The sequence below is a fragment of the Siphateles boraxobius genome, unplaced genomic scaffold (genome assembly GCF_051911475.1).
Source record: "Siphateles boraxobius isolate OS27281-9 unplaced genomic scaffold, OSU_SipBor_1 160, whole genome shotgun sequence".
Lineage (NCBI taxonomy): Eukaryota > Metazoa > Chordata > Actinopteri > Cypriniformes > Leuciscidae > Siphateles > Siphateles boraxobius.
In genome coordinates, this window is record NW_027508767.1 from 190,253 (window position 1) to 205,593 (window position 15,341).

At 40.1% G+C, this 15,341-nt stretch overlaps 1 protein-coding gene and 1 long non-coding RNA gene across 2 annotated transcripts in view; one reads left to right on the forward strand and one right to left on the reverse strand.

Moving 5' to 3' along the window:
* Window positions 1-15,341, forward strand: part of anos1b (anosmin 1b) — a 93,290-nt gene that overhangs the window by 32,930 nt on the left and 45,019 nt on the right. The gene's annotated exons all lie outside the window — the stretch shown is intronic.
* Window positions 7,897-15,341, reverse strand: part of LOC143739475 (uncharacterized) — a 48,553-nt gene continuing 41,108 nt past the window's right edge. Inside the window, exon 3 of the long non-coding RNA XR_013204210.1 lies at window positions 7,897-7,919. This is a non-coding gene — a long non-coding RNA (uncharacterized LOC143739475). The remainder of the gene's footprint in view (window positions 7,920-15,341) is intronic.

A 15,341-nucleotide genomic window follows, 5' to 3' on the forward strand; every position in this document is an offset into this window, starting at 1 on the left:
GGCAGGCTGAGATACGTGCAGCTACCGTTGGATCGTCAGGCTGGAATGACAGGTAGAGTTGTGTGTCATCAGCGTAGCAATGATAGGAAAAGCCATGTTTCTGAATCACAGATCCTAGTGATGTCACGTAGATGGAGAAGAGCAGTGGTCCAAGCACTGAGCCCTGAGGCACCCCAGTAGCTAGATGTTGGGTCTTAGATGCCACACCTCTCCATGACACCCTAAAGGACCTACCTGAGAGGTAAGACTCGAATCATTGGAGTGCAGTTCCCGAGATGCCCTTCATCTTTAGGATTGACAGGAGGATCTGGTGGTTAACTGTGTCAAAAGCAGCAGACAGATCCAGCAGGATGAGGACTGAGGATTTGGAAGCTGCTCTTGCCAGTCTCAGAGCTTCAATTACTGAGAGCAGGGCAGTCTCAGTTGAGTGTCCGCTCTTGAAACCAGACTGATGTTGTTCTCATTTGTAAGTCGCTTTGGATAAAAGCGTCTGCTAAATGAATAAATGTGTTCTCTCCGTGCTGCGCGCAGACTCACGTGCTAACGTAAACAACACAGCCAGTGATAGTTTGTTATTCGTCCTCTAGTGGCCGCTCTCGCTCTGTTTAATGCCAGCAGTCTCTTCTCAGCGCTCTCGTACTGTGTAATGATACGCACACTTCTCAGCCGCTCCAGCAACGGACGCAACCCGGAAAAACTATCGGTGTGGATTTTTACCGATAACGATAGTTACACCAATCAACTATCGGTGCCGATTAATCGGCAAAACCGATGAATCGGTCGATCTCTAGTGCAGATAAATAAAGATACTGTCTCCTAAAAGAAAGAAGCGATTCTGAACTGAAACGAGTCGTCTGTAATTCCAGTCTCACTTCCTGTGTAACCGTGTAACACATTTGCATAATGCCAGTCTATGGTCTTGATTGGCTGCCCGTGAACGACGCCTCCTTTGACCCTCAAACACTAGTTATAGCTGAGACTGGAAGAGTTTGGTTCATGTTGTTCATGACGAGAAGATACTGTTTTCTGTTCTGCGAATACACTTGATGCACCTCCAAAGAAATGAGACTTGCACTCGAATTGAAAAAACCCGGTAGCACCCTGCACAAAAAAAATCTAATTTGTTACAGACAATAGTGCATTTGTTTTTCTCTAATTATATTTATGGATTGGTCCAAACCTTAAGTGTTTTATGCATATATATTTGTTTTCTGAGTGAAGGTAGCTGTATTATATCACCACTATCACTAGCAGCAGACTGAAGAGCACATATGCAGGAAATGAGGTCAGGTCGCAGGAATGGATTTGATTGGACAGGAGCCCTCTTGACTGCTTCATTCATCTGGTGACTATGTCATCTTTTTTTATAATGCCTTTCAGCCACGACATCTCACACTTTTTTTCTGCCAGGCCTGCATGTCATCTGTCTTTTCTTTTAAGGGGAGAGCCAGTAAAGCAGCAGGATATCTGGATATCAGTGAAACTCTTCACCGGTCCTGAGGCTGCCTCCACACACACATCTCAGATCTCCATACACACATCTCAGATCTCCATACACACATGTCCAAGCATCTCTCATACGTTCAGCCCAGTATTCCCTTCAAACCACGCAAATGCTTCTGAGCAGAACACAAAATCAGACTCAACAATGTGTGGGAAATGCTCAAGATTTCTTGAACCAGAGCTAAGCTGTACTTGTAACTCGAGTCATCTGCATGTCCTGTGATTTTCAGTATGGGACTGAGGGGTAGTTTACAAGACACCGTTTTCAACTAAAAATGGAAAACTCTTTATGCATTTTGGTCGTTCATTTACACACGATAATGACGCTTTGGGGGCCTGAAAAGGCAAACTTTTGAAAATGGGTTTCACAGTGCACGTTTTTAAAAACAATACCGTGACCGTCTCCGTGTAAACTACAAAAACATGAATTAGTGAAAACGCTGGCCTGGCATGAATAATACAGATCAATGATCTGAATGATGAAAAACGTGAAGGAAAAACGTTTCCGTTATTGGGACATTGTTGTCATGTAAACGTACTCTGAAGCTGTCAGAAATGTTGAGTGGAAATATGCAGCATAGTTCACACACAAAAATGAACTGAAAATGTTTTTTCACTGTTATTCTAAACCAGTAAGACCTTCTTACATTTGAGAAACACAAAAGGAAAGTTAGGCAGAATGTTTTTCTCTTTTTCATATTGCACTTTTTGAGATTTAATGATGGATTCCACAGTATAAAAACTGCAAATTACTTTAGTTAAATGCCCTATTTCTTAAATGTCCCATCATTAATCTTTGATTTATAATAATTAACAATAATGCTATAATTAACCTGTAAAGAGGGCCTTTCTACTTCATTTACAAACTTTGCTCTTCAGTTTCAATCAGCTCATTCAAATCAGTTTTTAAAAATCACACAGATCAGAATGTAAAACTGTCAGTCAGCAGGAAATGGAAATTTCTTATGCATGTTATTGATTTTACTGGAACGATTCATCTAAGCATGTTTAAAGGATTTTGTAATAAAATATCAAAAAATCACTATATTTCCTGCAGTTGTGTACTTACAATATCCCAAAAGTCTCCAAAGATTTTTTATTTCAGAGAAATTCCAATTTTAAATAATTGTCCGTCCCGGAAAAAAAATGTCGCCTGTCAATGATGTAGTATCCGCGCTATCCTCGGTTTCCGCTCGTACTGCCATAGCATGACGTAACCATAACGACAGACGTGGACAACTGCGTGGTGCGTAACGTTTAGCGACACGCTGTTCTTGTTTCAATCAAACATTATACACCACGGCAAGCAGACTTTGGGACAAAAAAGGAGAACTAAAATGAGGATCAATATCGGCGTGGCGTTTTCGAGATGCCGAGAGCTAGCGTCCGCGGCTAACTTGGACTTGGCAGAGCTTCACAAGTCACGACTTGACAGCGACACCGCTCTGGCACATACTTTATTAGACAGGTGAGCAAATGTACATAAAACAAATCAATGTTATATAGCTCAACATGATGAAATGTTAGAATATGACCACTATGTTATTCTAATGTTGATCTAGCTTACTGCTAGTTTCATATAGCAAACGAACTAACACATAGAATAACATTCTAACTTTCAACACATGTTCACCTTTCAACTTTAAATGCTGTTTAGTGTGATAGTGTAACGTTAGACCAAGTGAAACAGCGCTGCGTTACCTCACAAGTTTAATTTGTCTAATAAACTGACCTGTGAGTAGTAATCCAGTACTTGCGGGTAGTTCGGTAGAATTAAATGTCCTTATTCCTTTATATCCGCGGGTCTCGCGTGTGATATCTGTCTCTTATTAGCAATCGTGACCTGCTTCATACCACTGTAATGTTAAAAAACATGAATGTTTTCACTTATCCATAACATTATTAGATCCATCAGCAAGTCCCATCATTCAGCTTATCACTGCGTCATAAACCTACGCCTTTGTTATTGTAAGAGGTTAGCGACCCCTAGCGGCGACCTTAATTTTTAAAACCTCTGGTGAAACGACAGTCTTCTCTCTGTTGATGAAGGACTTTTCCAAATATTGTGTCTGCATAAACCCACCCTTTCTTACTCTCGCATTCAGATCGGCCTTCATCCAATCAAAAACTTGGGAGTCCCACCCTCCATTTTCCGTTTTACTGGGACAGTAAAACAAAAAAGGATCTGTTGCTACTTCCGTTTCATCACAACTTTAAACATATTCAGCACATGCATTAACTTTAACAGAAAGTATATATTTATTAATTCTGTGCTTTAGATGCTTTTTACTTTTTATTGAATGTCCTAGCAAAGAATGTTTTTCTGTTAAAGTGGATGTAGGTAACATGCAGTTCACCAATATTTATATCTGCTGTGATTGAACTCTTGTATGATTTCTTTGTAGAGATGGCCATAATAATAATAATAATAATAATAATAATTCTTCATCACATTTATATAGCGCTTTTCTCGACACTCAAAGCGTTGAATGACTGAAGGCCTTCTGTATGAGTCTGGTTTCAAGGTGTGCTGATGTGAAAAAGGCATTCAGTTCACCTTATAGTGTTGAAGTGTGCGTGATGCATCTTCATAATTTATAGGCTGGCGCATGACTTAGATTCCAGCGCCTGTGAAGAGCGTCACCCGCTGCGGGCAGGAGAACACATGCCATCACACCCGAGCTGTGGCTAAAGCGCAGGGAGGATTTGACCCTTGGGATTCTCCGTTCTGCGCTTCCCGCTGGATTTCCAGCTCATCCACAGCGGCTCCTATTACATTAGTGACAAAATAATATTCTGGAATGTTTCGTTCCTGCCGCTTCCTTGAACCTTCCCTTGAATCTCTTGGTATTATTCTTACACTCATAGGAAAAACCTGTAGACAAATGGAAAAAGGTACAGGTAATTTTCTGCACTTAACGTTATCCGTTAAGTTCACAGACATTTCTTTTAACCCTGGAACACAATGCAATGCGTAATTCAAAATACATGTGTGAAACACCTGTGGAAAATTCCTTCATATTAACAGTACATTGGGCCCTATTTTTACAGACTTTTCTTAGAGCGTCAGATCTCACAGAGAATAAAGTGGAAGATAGAGATACAGTGAGTAATTCTTTTATTAACTGAATGTTCAGATCTTGATTTATTTGGACAGTGTCCGTTTTGTAGGATTAAACGTTTTTAACAACTGCGTGATGGAATGTCTTTAACAGATAATAAACTTTGTAATTTATTCCTGCGATGGCCAATTTCCATTTTCAACAGCCATTACTCCAGTCTTCAGTGTCTCATAATCCTTCAGAAATCATTTGGTACTCAAGAAACATTTTTTCATTATTATTATTATTGTTATTATTATTATTATTATCACAGTTGAAAATGTTTTTTCTGTTGATAAACAAATTTTAAAAAAGTTTTTAAAAACAGTATTTATTAAAAATAGAAACCTTTTGTAACATTATAAATGACTTTACTGTCATTTTCGATTAGTTTAATGTGTCCTTTTTTTGTCCTTCAACTTTTGAAATGTAGTTATATTTGTAGTATATTTGTATATATACTGTATATGGTTATTTTCCAGAAAACATTTTTTTTTACTTCAATATAATCACAGGTACTATGAAAGTGACTAGTTTTATATTATAACATTGCTAGACTGAACACAGTCTATTTGTAGGGGTTATGTTTGGTTTCATTGTGTTTACATTTACACGACAACGATGTACTAAAAACGTTTTTCACGTACCGAGGACAACATTGTCAAAACGATCCCGGTTCACAATGATCCGCAAAAAACATTAAAACGCTGTATTATTATGTCAGGTCAGTAGATGTCAGAAGTGTGCGTTTTCAGGCCACCAAAGTGCTTTTGTCGTGTAAATGAAACAAAACACATTAAAAAGAAAATTTGTAAATGGACACTTAGTTTGATTTTTCCCTGTTCCCTTTTGCCTGAGTTCTAGTTCCTTGTTCGTTTCCATGGTTTCTAATTGAGTTACTCACCTGTTCCCTGTTTTTATTCCCTGTGATTATCTTCCCTTGTGAATTTAAGCCCTTGGTTTTTAGTTCCTTGTCCTGTGTTAATGTTATCCTAGTTGTTTGGTGGATGGAAAAGCATCCTTGGATCATGCACATCAACCCCTGACACTTTTTTTTTTCAGTTTTGATTTTTTTGCTTTAAATCAGAAGTTGAAATGTTGCATTTCATCTTGGAGCTGATTGGTTCGGTTTATGGCTTAGAAGATTGTTTTAAATGATGAGAGAAAATTAATGTCAAAACTACTTAAGTCTGCAAAAAAAAAAAATATATATATATATATAGGTTATCACTGTTGCACTTTATAGGAAGCATTATAGTAAAAAATTTAAAGTCTAAAATATTAAGTAAACATTTAATCTGCTGGTCCTTCTAATTATTTTACTTATCACATGATCATATTTGAATCATAACCCTCATCTCATGTTGAAATGTCAGCTTTTCTTCGCTGTCAAAGAAGATGAAGTGTAAAGAAAAGTCTCCCACAGCGTTTCCGTCAGGGAGCAGTCAGTGCAGCCTGACAAGGGCAAAGAGTCAGCGAGAGCTCCTCTTGAAGAAAACATGTTGCTCTGATCTGAACGAGGATGAGGAGGAGGATGAGGAGCCCTCTTCCCTGTGGGGCGGCGCTCACTAAACATTCATCTTCAACACCAAAAGAATAAAGAATGCTTTTGGTCATCCGAATTCTCTCAGAACAATTTATCAAACAATCCTCAATATAATGAACAATAACAATCTCACCTGGTAACACTAATCAAAATTAAACTGTGCAGAAATACAGTGAAATGCAGAGATTTATAAATGGTATGGTTCCTCAAATAAGACGTGTGCAAAAGATGCTTACAGATTCAACTGGTCTTGTGAGTTATCTGAATAACAAAATAATTAACTAGTCGTTCGACTACTCCTGCATAAAGCTGATTTATAGTCAAGAAGCTTCTTTTAAACTGTATTTTGTCAAGCTACACAGAAACCATAATTTAAAGTAGTTCAAAAACTGTCAAGCTACTCTGTTTAAAAAGTTGCAAACCTACAAAAATGTGACTTCTAAATAGAGAAGGTTAGTAATGTGGTATTATTCTAAAATTCAGCTGCTTGTTAACTTTTACAGTACAGTTATGATTATTATTTCTTTTCAGATCATTAGTCATCATGTGTGTCCCATAAAAAACAGCTCACCTGTCATTTCAAGAAATTTTGGGTTATTTTTGATGGAAAATTGACTAAAAATGGTGACTGGGTTACTCGTTGGTAAACTCTGTAATGCCCACCAGTTTGACCCATTCAGGCTGATTCACAGACCGGTTGCTAACTGTCAGCGTTGGGTTGAATAAAGGCAGAAAATAAATGTGATGGTCCTACTCGCAAGCAGATTTCTTTAATAAAACAAATAATAATACTCTCAGCGAACAGAACAACCACATATATTAGACGAGACAAAGACTAACTGAAAATGTGTGCTATTATTAAACATGGATAGACACTATAGGGATAAAACAAGGTAATTAATTAAACAGGTGTTGCATGTGATGGCAAACCAAAAATCATGTTAACAAATGAACACACAACGGAAACCGATCTAGAAAAAGTGAAACACAACTCAAGCAAACTCAAACAGATCAAACGTGACACTAACATGATTTTCCATTGTGTTCATAATATGTGAGTATTATTCCATTGACGAAGAAATCACAATAAAGCAGATGCATTACATTCACGCCATCTTAGTTGCTCTGTGAGAACATGAAGAGCTCAAAGAAGGCAAGGGACACTCCTTCCTCTGATCATGTATCCATTGGTGTTGCTGTTGTATTTAGTAATATACTGTATACATGCTTTGTTTTGTCCTAGAAAATGGGATAGTACAGTTCAGTGGGACAATACACTGATACGCCATAATAATGCAGGTTTCTTATCTCGTAACATCAACCAGCTTCACGAACTATGGTTAAGTAAACATCTTTCCTATTCTGGTCCACTAGCTAGATCAAAACAGGATTGAACAGTATAGAGATTCCATGGCTGTAATGCAGTTCATGCTGTGCAATATCGCAATAGCGGTGTAGAATTTGAATCTCTCTATTGTTTTGTCGACCAATTTGAATTCATATCTGTAGCAGCAGTGCTGTGAAGATGAACTTACTTCTCTGAGAAGTTTTACCATACTGACAGTTTTTGAAAGATTGCATATACTGGCAATGGAGACAGCATTGTAAATGATCATTTTCACAAGCCCTCCACTTCCTTCCACACTGTAAAAACAATCTGTGAAAATTACGGTAAAAAAAACAGTAGCTGTAATTGCCAGAAATGCAACATTTTTAGTTTTACAGGTTGAACAAAATTTTACAGTAATATTGCCAAAAGTTTTGGGACGCTTGCCTTTACATGAACTTTAATGACATCCCATTCTTAATCCGTATTGTTCATTATGGAGTTGGCCCACCCTTTGCAGCTATAACCGCTTCAACTCTTCTGGGAAGGCTTTCTACAAGGTGTGTTTATGGGAATTTTTGACCATTCTACTAGAAGCGCATTTGTGAGGTCATGCACTGATGTTGGACGAGAAGGCCTGGGTCCCAGTCTCCGCTCTAATTCATCCCAAAGCTGTTCTATTAGGTTGAGGTCACGACTCTTTGTAGGCCAGTCAAGTTCTTCCACATCAAACTCGCTCATCCATTCCATCCATTCTCCAGTCTTTATGGACCTTGCTTTGTGCACTGGTGAACAGTCATGTTGGAACTGGAACATTCCCAAACTGTTCCCACAAAGTTGGGAGCATGAGATTGTTGAAAATGTCTTGGTGTGCTAAAGCATTAAGAGTTCCTTTCACTGGAACTAAGGGGCCAAGCCCAACCCTGAAAAACAACCCCACACCATAATCCCCCCTCCACCAAACTTTATACTTGGCACAATGCAGTCAGGCAAGTACCGTTCTCCTGGCAACCGCCAAACCCAGACTCATCCATCGGCCAGACAGAGAAGCATGATTTGTCACTCCAGAGAACACATCTCCAATGCTCTAGAGTCCAGTGGTGGCGTGCTTTACAACACTGCCTCCGACACTTTGCATTGCACTTGGTGATGTAAGGCTTGGATGCAGCTGCTCGGTCATGGAAACCCATTCCATGAAGCTCTGCGCACTGTTCTTGTGCTGATCCGAAGGCCACACGAAGTTTGGAGGTCTGTAGTTATTGACTCTGCAGAAAGTTGGAGACTTCTGTGCACTGTGAGCCTCCGCATGCACTGACCCGCTCTATGATTTCACACGGCCTACCACTTCGTGGCTGAGTTTCTGTTGTTCCCAATTCCTTCCACTTTGTTATAATACCACTAACAGTGGTCTTCTGTCTTCTGTCTTTGGTCATCCCCGACCTGGATCCAGTTCCCGGTCTCCTTCTGCCATTACAAGAACATTCATTACCCTTATGGCATCTACGCTAATTTTAGTGTCTTTGTTTATCCCGAGGTTTTCCTGCAGCCTGCCGGATCCAGGCCGTTTCCAGATCTGACGAAGGACTTTCGCCTGGAACTGATGACAATGCAGTGCTGAAGTGCCAACTAGCCTCTCCCTATGGAGGATCCCTATACCACTCTACAGATAAAGCGTTGTGGAATTTTTTGGTTCGCGTACCTACCCAAAGTGATAAGATAAAATAAAATTCTGCATCAAAATTTATAGACAAGACAAGTAGTTTGTTTAGGCATGGTTTGTAAGGAATTACAAACCTGCGTACATATATTCAAACGCACATAACTATAGAATCAATTCTTAATGCGCATGTTAAAGCCATCAGCGTCTATCACAGGTTCACGTTTAAAGTCAATTTAGAGAGAACGGTGTCGTCTAAGCGGCCCCTAATTTAATAACAAATGATCATTTAGACGGAAGTGAATCAATCAAAACTCACTTTAGCTGGAAAAAACATTTTTCAAGAACTACTATAAAACCAAACCAATCTCTTTTACCTTAAATTATATGTTTATCTCTGTAAAGCTGCTTTGAAACAATCTACATTGTTAAAAGCGCTATATAAATTAGGATGACTTGACTTGACTTGACTTCAGCCAAGTCAACATCTGATCATCCATCTGCAGTTAACTCCATTATTTCATTCCCTCTATCATCCACTCTATCAATACCAATCCACTTACCTGTCCATTCCCTTCTGTTGTGTGACAGAAGACCAGACCAAAAGAAAAGATGAGTTTCAAACTTGCAGGATAGATTGCAGCGGTGGCTCAAAATAGCCACTATCTGTTTGAATACACAGAAGGATTCAGTCGTCTTGCAGTCCCCTGCCCCTTGAACAATGAAAATCATTAAGTCATTGAACCAGATTAGGGAGAAGGCCGCCCTTCCAGAGTCTTGTCCCAAGAAAGGCCACCACGCCTGAGCCCTCAGTCAAGATGGCCGTCGCCGCGCCTGAGTCCCCTGTTCCCATCCTTGTCTAGAGTCCAGAGGTGTCTCCTGTCCTCGTCCAGAGTCTAGAGAAGATTCCAGTCCCTGTCCCGGGTCCAGAGACTCCACTGGTCCCCCGAGTTGTCGGCTCCACGCCACTTGACCATTTTTGCGTGAGGACGGGAGGGGGAGGTACTGTCACAGTAACCAGCTCAGTAACCCGTCAGCACTACATTTCCCAGCATCCCTCCTGGCCCCCACCTGCACTCAGTCAGCCATCACCACACCTGCTACAGATCATCACCTGTAAACTGATTCACTGCACCTGCACTTCCTCATCAACGCACCCTATATCTACCATCATCACCTTCACTTCATTGACTGGTCTCGTCCTTTCCACAAGACGCACCGACCACCCTCCTGTGTTACTCACCTGGAGTTACTCACTCTATCATCCTCTCTCTGCTTAAATAAACATATATTACCTCTTAACTGTCTGTTCCCTTCTGTTGTGTGACAAGATTGAGGAAACTGTTTATTAACATGTTTTAACTACCTTTTTTTTGAATTTTTTTTACATTAACTTTTGCAGTGTCTTACGTGCACATAACAAAACCGTACAAAACATCATGTTAACTTTAACTCAGTTTTCTTTTTTAGGGAAGAGAAAGTGGTTTAACACATCATGTGGTGTATGTATTTAACTGCATATGATTTCTTGTCTTATTCAGCTTTCTCAATATAGGCGGTTTTTTTCTGTCATGTATGTGAGCGTTATCACTGTAAAAGGCACTGTTAGGAAAAGCTCAGTACACTAAAATTCAGCAAGCATCACTTCATTCATCCCCTTTAAAGCACCCCTCATAAGATAAACTCAATAGTTGACCTTGTAAATGCCTAAATGTGAGGTAAACCTGCATTCAGAGGATTTCCCTCCTTCACTGTCTCGCTGAGATCTTTTATAAACAGAAGCAGCAGATGCTTGACTCATTCATCCATCATCATATCCCACAATCGCATGTGTGTAATGCCAGAGGGAAATTAGTCAGTGATAACCTGTGTCCCAGCTACTGATCTCCATGCGCTGACCCCCTGCCGCAGTGTGTGTGTAGTTCACCAAACGCAGGGAGACGCCGACCCGTAATGCAGTCCAGACCTCTGGCTCTCTCCCATCAACCCCTTCCTCTCAGGAGTGTGCTGTCATATTGATGACTCACAGGCAGAGTGTCTGTGTGAGTGTGAGTGTGTGTATGTATAACACACAGGAGCTATACTGACCTCAACTGAATAGACAGAAATTTTAAAACACTCCGTCGGGACATCATAACTGACAATTCATGAATTTACATTCCTATATAATCTTTGATTGATAAAGGTAAACAAATATTGCTTGTTGTATGGAGGGGCTTGAGGAGAAGATTGTTTGCCATTGTTCGACAAACTAACAGTCACATCTAAAAATCTCATTTTGAAAAAGAAGTGTACTTAATTGTATTGAATATGCATTTGTAGTGTACTTCAAATAATAAAAGTATAATTTAAAATACAGTATTTGCAGACAATATAAATGGCCACTTTTTAGGTGCACTTTCATGAGTGTTTCTTAAAAGTGCACCTTGTAATAATGTCAAGTGAAAGGGTTTTACTTTAAGATACATTTAGGCTACATCCACACGAAGCCAGAGCTTTCCCTCTCATTTCAAGCTATCTATAGATATATTTCTGAGTTTCTGTTCATTTATGGGACGAGCTCCAGTTCACGAAAAATACAAGTTATATCGCGCTGGCGCCTCCATGTCCTGATTATATTGTCTGCTATATTTGCTTCTTATTTATTAAATCCAGACAATTGGTTGATGAAACATTGATTAAAATTAAGATACAATTTATACAAAACGAAATTCACTTTAAAGAAAGGCTTTATCCAAAACAAAACTTAATGAAGTGGTCAAAATTATGTCTCCCGATAAATTGCGCATCTTATGATTAGGCCTACTGTTCAATGCTGTTAAATTTTCATATCATAATAGATTAAATTAAAATATAACATTATTTAAACATAAATATGAAACTAAATATGTTTTCTTTAATGGCTTCAACACTTAGGCCTACCATACAGAGAAATTTAACGCCGTTTTACCGGTGAGCATGTGGTTATTATCTAAATAATAAAGAAAGAAATAAAAGAGGCTCAGTAGCTTCTGCAGCACGAACACAAGCATGTCGCAGTTGTTGTCGCTGTTATGTGACTTAGCATTGTCTGACTAGTCGACACGTGGGGTGATGACATCATCGTTTCACAAAATATATGGATTGGCTTTACACACGAAAGCGCAAGGGTGTCGTTTTTAGAATTATCCACTCTGGGACCCGGTTTCAAAAAATAGCGGTTTCAGTCTCCCAAAACGCTGGATACAAAATTTTTACGTATAGCCTACAGCTAAACGAGTCTCCGTGTGGACAGGGCCTTAAATCATGTTTTAATTCTTTTGTCATGCTTTGAAGATGTACACTTATTATGAAGTGTTGACTAACATACTAAAGTACCTGATTATAATTTGAACTATAGAGTGTTATGCAGGCCGATTTTTTTTTGTTGAAAAATTTATTTTGGTATATTTCATCTTTTTGAGGGTATTAGTATTGGATAGTATTAGTTTGGTTGTTTTCCTTTCTGCAGACTGTCGGTCTGTAGTGATATGGGCATTGGCTGGACAATTAGAATCACCAGAAGGAAAACAAATCTTATTTATCTTAAGAGATTAACATTTTTTGAACAGAATCCTTGTTTCCATTTTAATCGACTGATTTAGACTTTGATTATCTTGATAATAAGATTATCTTTGCAGTAAGGTGAAACCAGCCTCATTCCATGTCTCTCTTCTCTCCTATTTTCAGGTTGTTTTCTTCTTTCTTGAACATGGTCTTTACTTTGAGTTCAGCCAAATGAAAGCTGTCTGTTCAGGTGGGGGATAGATGGGGGCAGATGTCAGAATAATCCATCACGTAACACACAGCAGATGTGTGTGAATGTTCCAGCACATGAGCGACTGGAGGCCGGGCCAGCAGGGGTTCGACAGGAGCATCTCAGGGAACGGAGAGCTTACATTATACATTAGTGGAAAACGCACTTGATTCTGAAACGGAACAAATGTGCTCATCCTTTGTACTGAATGTTTGAATCCTTGTATATTGAAGGATTTGTTCTTCACACAAATCCGATCTTTGGGATTGACCACATTTTGTACCCAATTAATAAAATTGAATCTGTTTGTGCAGATGGTGCAGTCAATATCCAATATTTCTCCATCGTTTTCCATTGTAATCACTAAAACATCAGAACAAAGCCAAGATAATTACTCTTACATCAAATTAGAGCAGTTTTCATTGGGGAAAGAAATTGAACTTTCATCATGGACAAACTTATGAGCAGCATGAGACAATATACAGTACGCTACATGGAAACTGGAACTGCTCCTGTAAAAGCCCCGATGTACTTCAAGGGAAATCGAGGAATGAACTGGTTTGACATCATAATCAACAAAATCAGGCCAAAAAAAAGTTTGTTTGGAGTTTGTTTCCGGAGTTTGAAACAGCTTATCAAACCGGCTTTCTGGGAAAGTTTGCTCTGGATGGTAAACACCTTCAAACCACCATTGGTCCATGGTTATGATGTAATAGGTGGGTGTGGCTCTGAGGCTCCGCCCTTTTTGAGGTGGAAGTCTTCTCCGGTTCATTTCTTCTGTTCAGTCCGTCAAGGTCAGATGTCCGCGAGTAAAAACATGAACACACTGGAGAGCTTCTTTATAGTGGAAATTGAAGTGTAATTCTAATTGAAAGAGAAATTCTAAATAAACGTGAGCTCATGTAAACATCCACATCTCTATGATCAGATGCTATCTGAACTGCTGTTTTCTCACCGCTGTCAGTTTTGTTGTGTGTTTATGTTGTTATTGAGAGAAAAGCATGCAGCACATATTTCATCTAATCTCTGCTGGTGCCGTGACCCAGATACGACTGAGGGTTAGGGGTGTAATGGAGGCAGTATTGTAAGAAGTGTACAGGTACACTGTGTCCTTTAGTGCTCTTGTTAGTCTGCTGCCTCCCATGTTGGTTGACGCTGGTTCGAATCCCGCTTGGAGCAGGAGTTACGTGCAGCAACCTGCAGTTACACAGGACATAAGCAGTTTTTATTTTGGAGCACATATTAATAGAAATGACAACATACCACTCATGCAGTACGTGCAAGTACAGCATGAGGGACTGGAAAATATCTTTTCATCAGAGTGCAGTCAGGTGTTGAACAGTCAGTGAAAAGTTTTCCTCAAAGTTCGCACTAGCAAGCTTTTTAGAACCACCAAAAAGAACCAGATTTCGAAATGACGTGACAGCTATTCGTTCTGTCATTTGACTTGAACTAAACCTGTGACTTAAGTGTTAGTTCACCCATTTGACTTTCTTCTTTCAGACGAATACAATCAGAGTTATATAAAAAATATATCCTGGCCCTTCTAGCTTTATAATGGGAGTGAATGGTATCTTAGACTTTGAAATCCAAAAAAGTGCATCTTTCCATCATAAAAGTGCTGGGGTCAGAAAAATCATGCGTCGGGTCAGAGGTCACTCGTCATGCGTCGGGTCAGAGGTCAATCGTCTTGCGTCGGGTCAGAGGTCATTCGTCATGCGTCGGGTCAGAGGTCACTCGTCATGCGTCGAGTCAGAGGTCACTCGTCATGCATTGGGTCAGAGGTCACTCCTCATGCATCTGGTCAGAGGTCATGCGTCGGGTCAGAGGTCACTTGTCACGCATCGGGTCAGAGCTCACCAGTCATGCGTCGGGTCAGAGGTCACCCGTTATGTGTCGATGCATGATGAGTGACCTCTGACCCGACGCATAACGGGTGACCTCTGGTCAGAGGTCACTCATCATGCGTCGGTTCAGAGGTCATGCGTCGGGTCAGAGGTCACCCGTTATGCGTCGGGTCAGAGGTCACTCATCATGCGTCGGGTCAGAGGTCACTCGTCGTGTCGGGTCAGAGGTCACTCGTCATGCGTCGGGTCAGAGGTCACCCGTCATGCGTCGGGTCAGAGGTCACTCGTCATGCATTGGTCACCTTTTATGCGTCGGGTCAGAGGTCACTCGTCATGTGTCGGGTCAGAGGTCATCCGTCATGACGGGTCAGAGGTCACTCGTAATGCGTCGGGTCAGAGGTCACTCGTCATGTGTTGGGTCAGAGGTCATCCGTCATGTGTCTGTTCAGAGGTCACTCTTCCGCCAGAACTAGACTCGTCTACAGCTGTTACCAGAAGCCAGTAGTTTCTAAAGTTATAAATATGGATATTTTACACAAACACATCTCTTCCCTCCAGAAGGCCTTTATTAACTGCCTGGAGCCG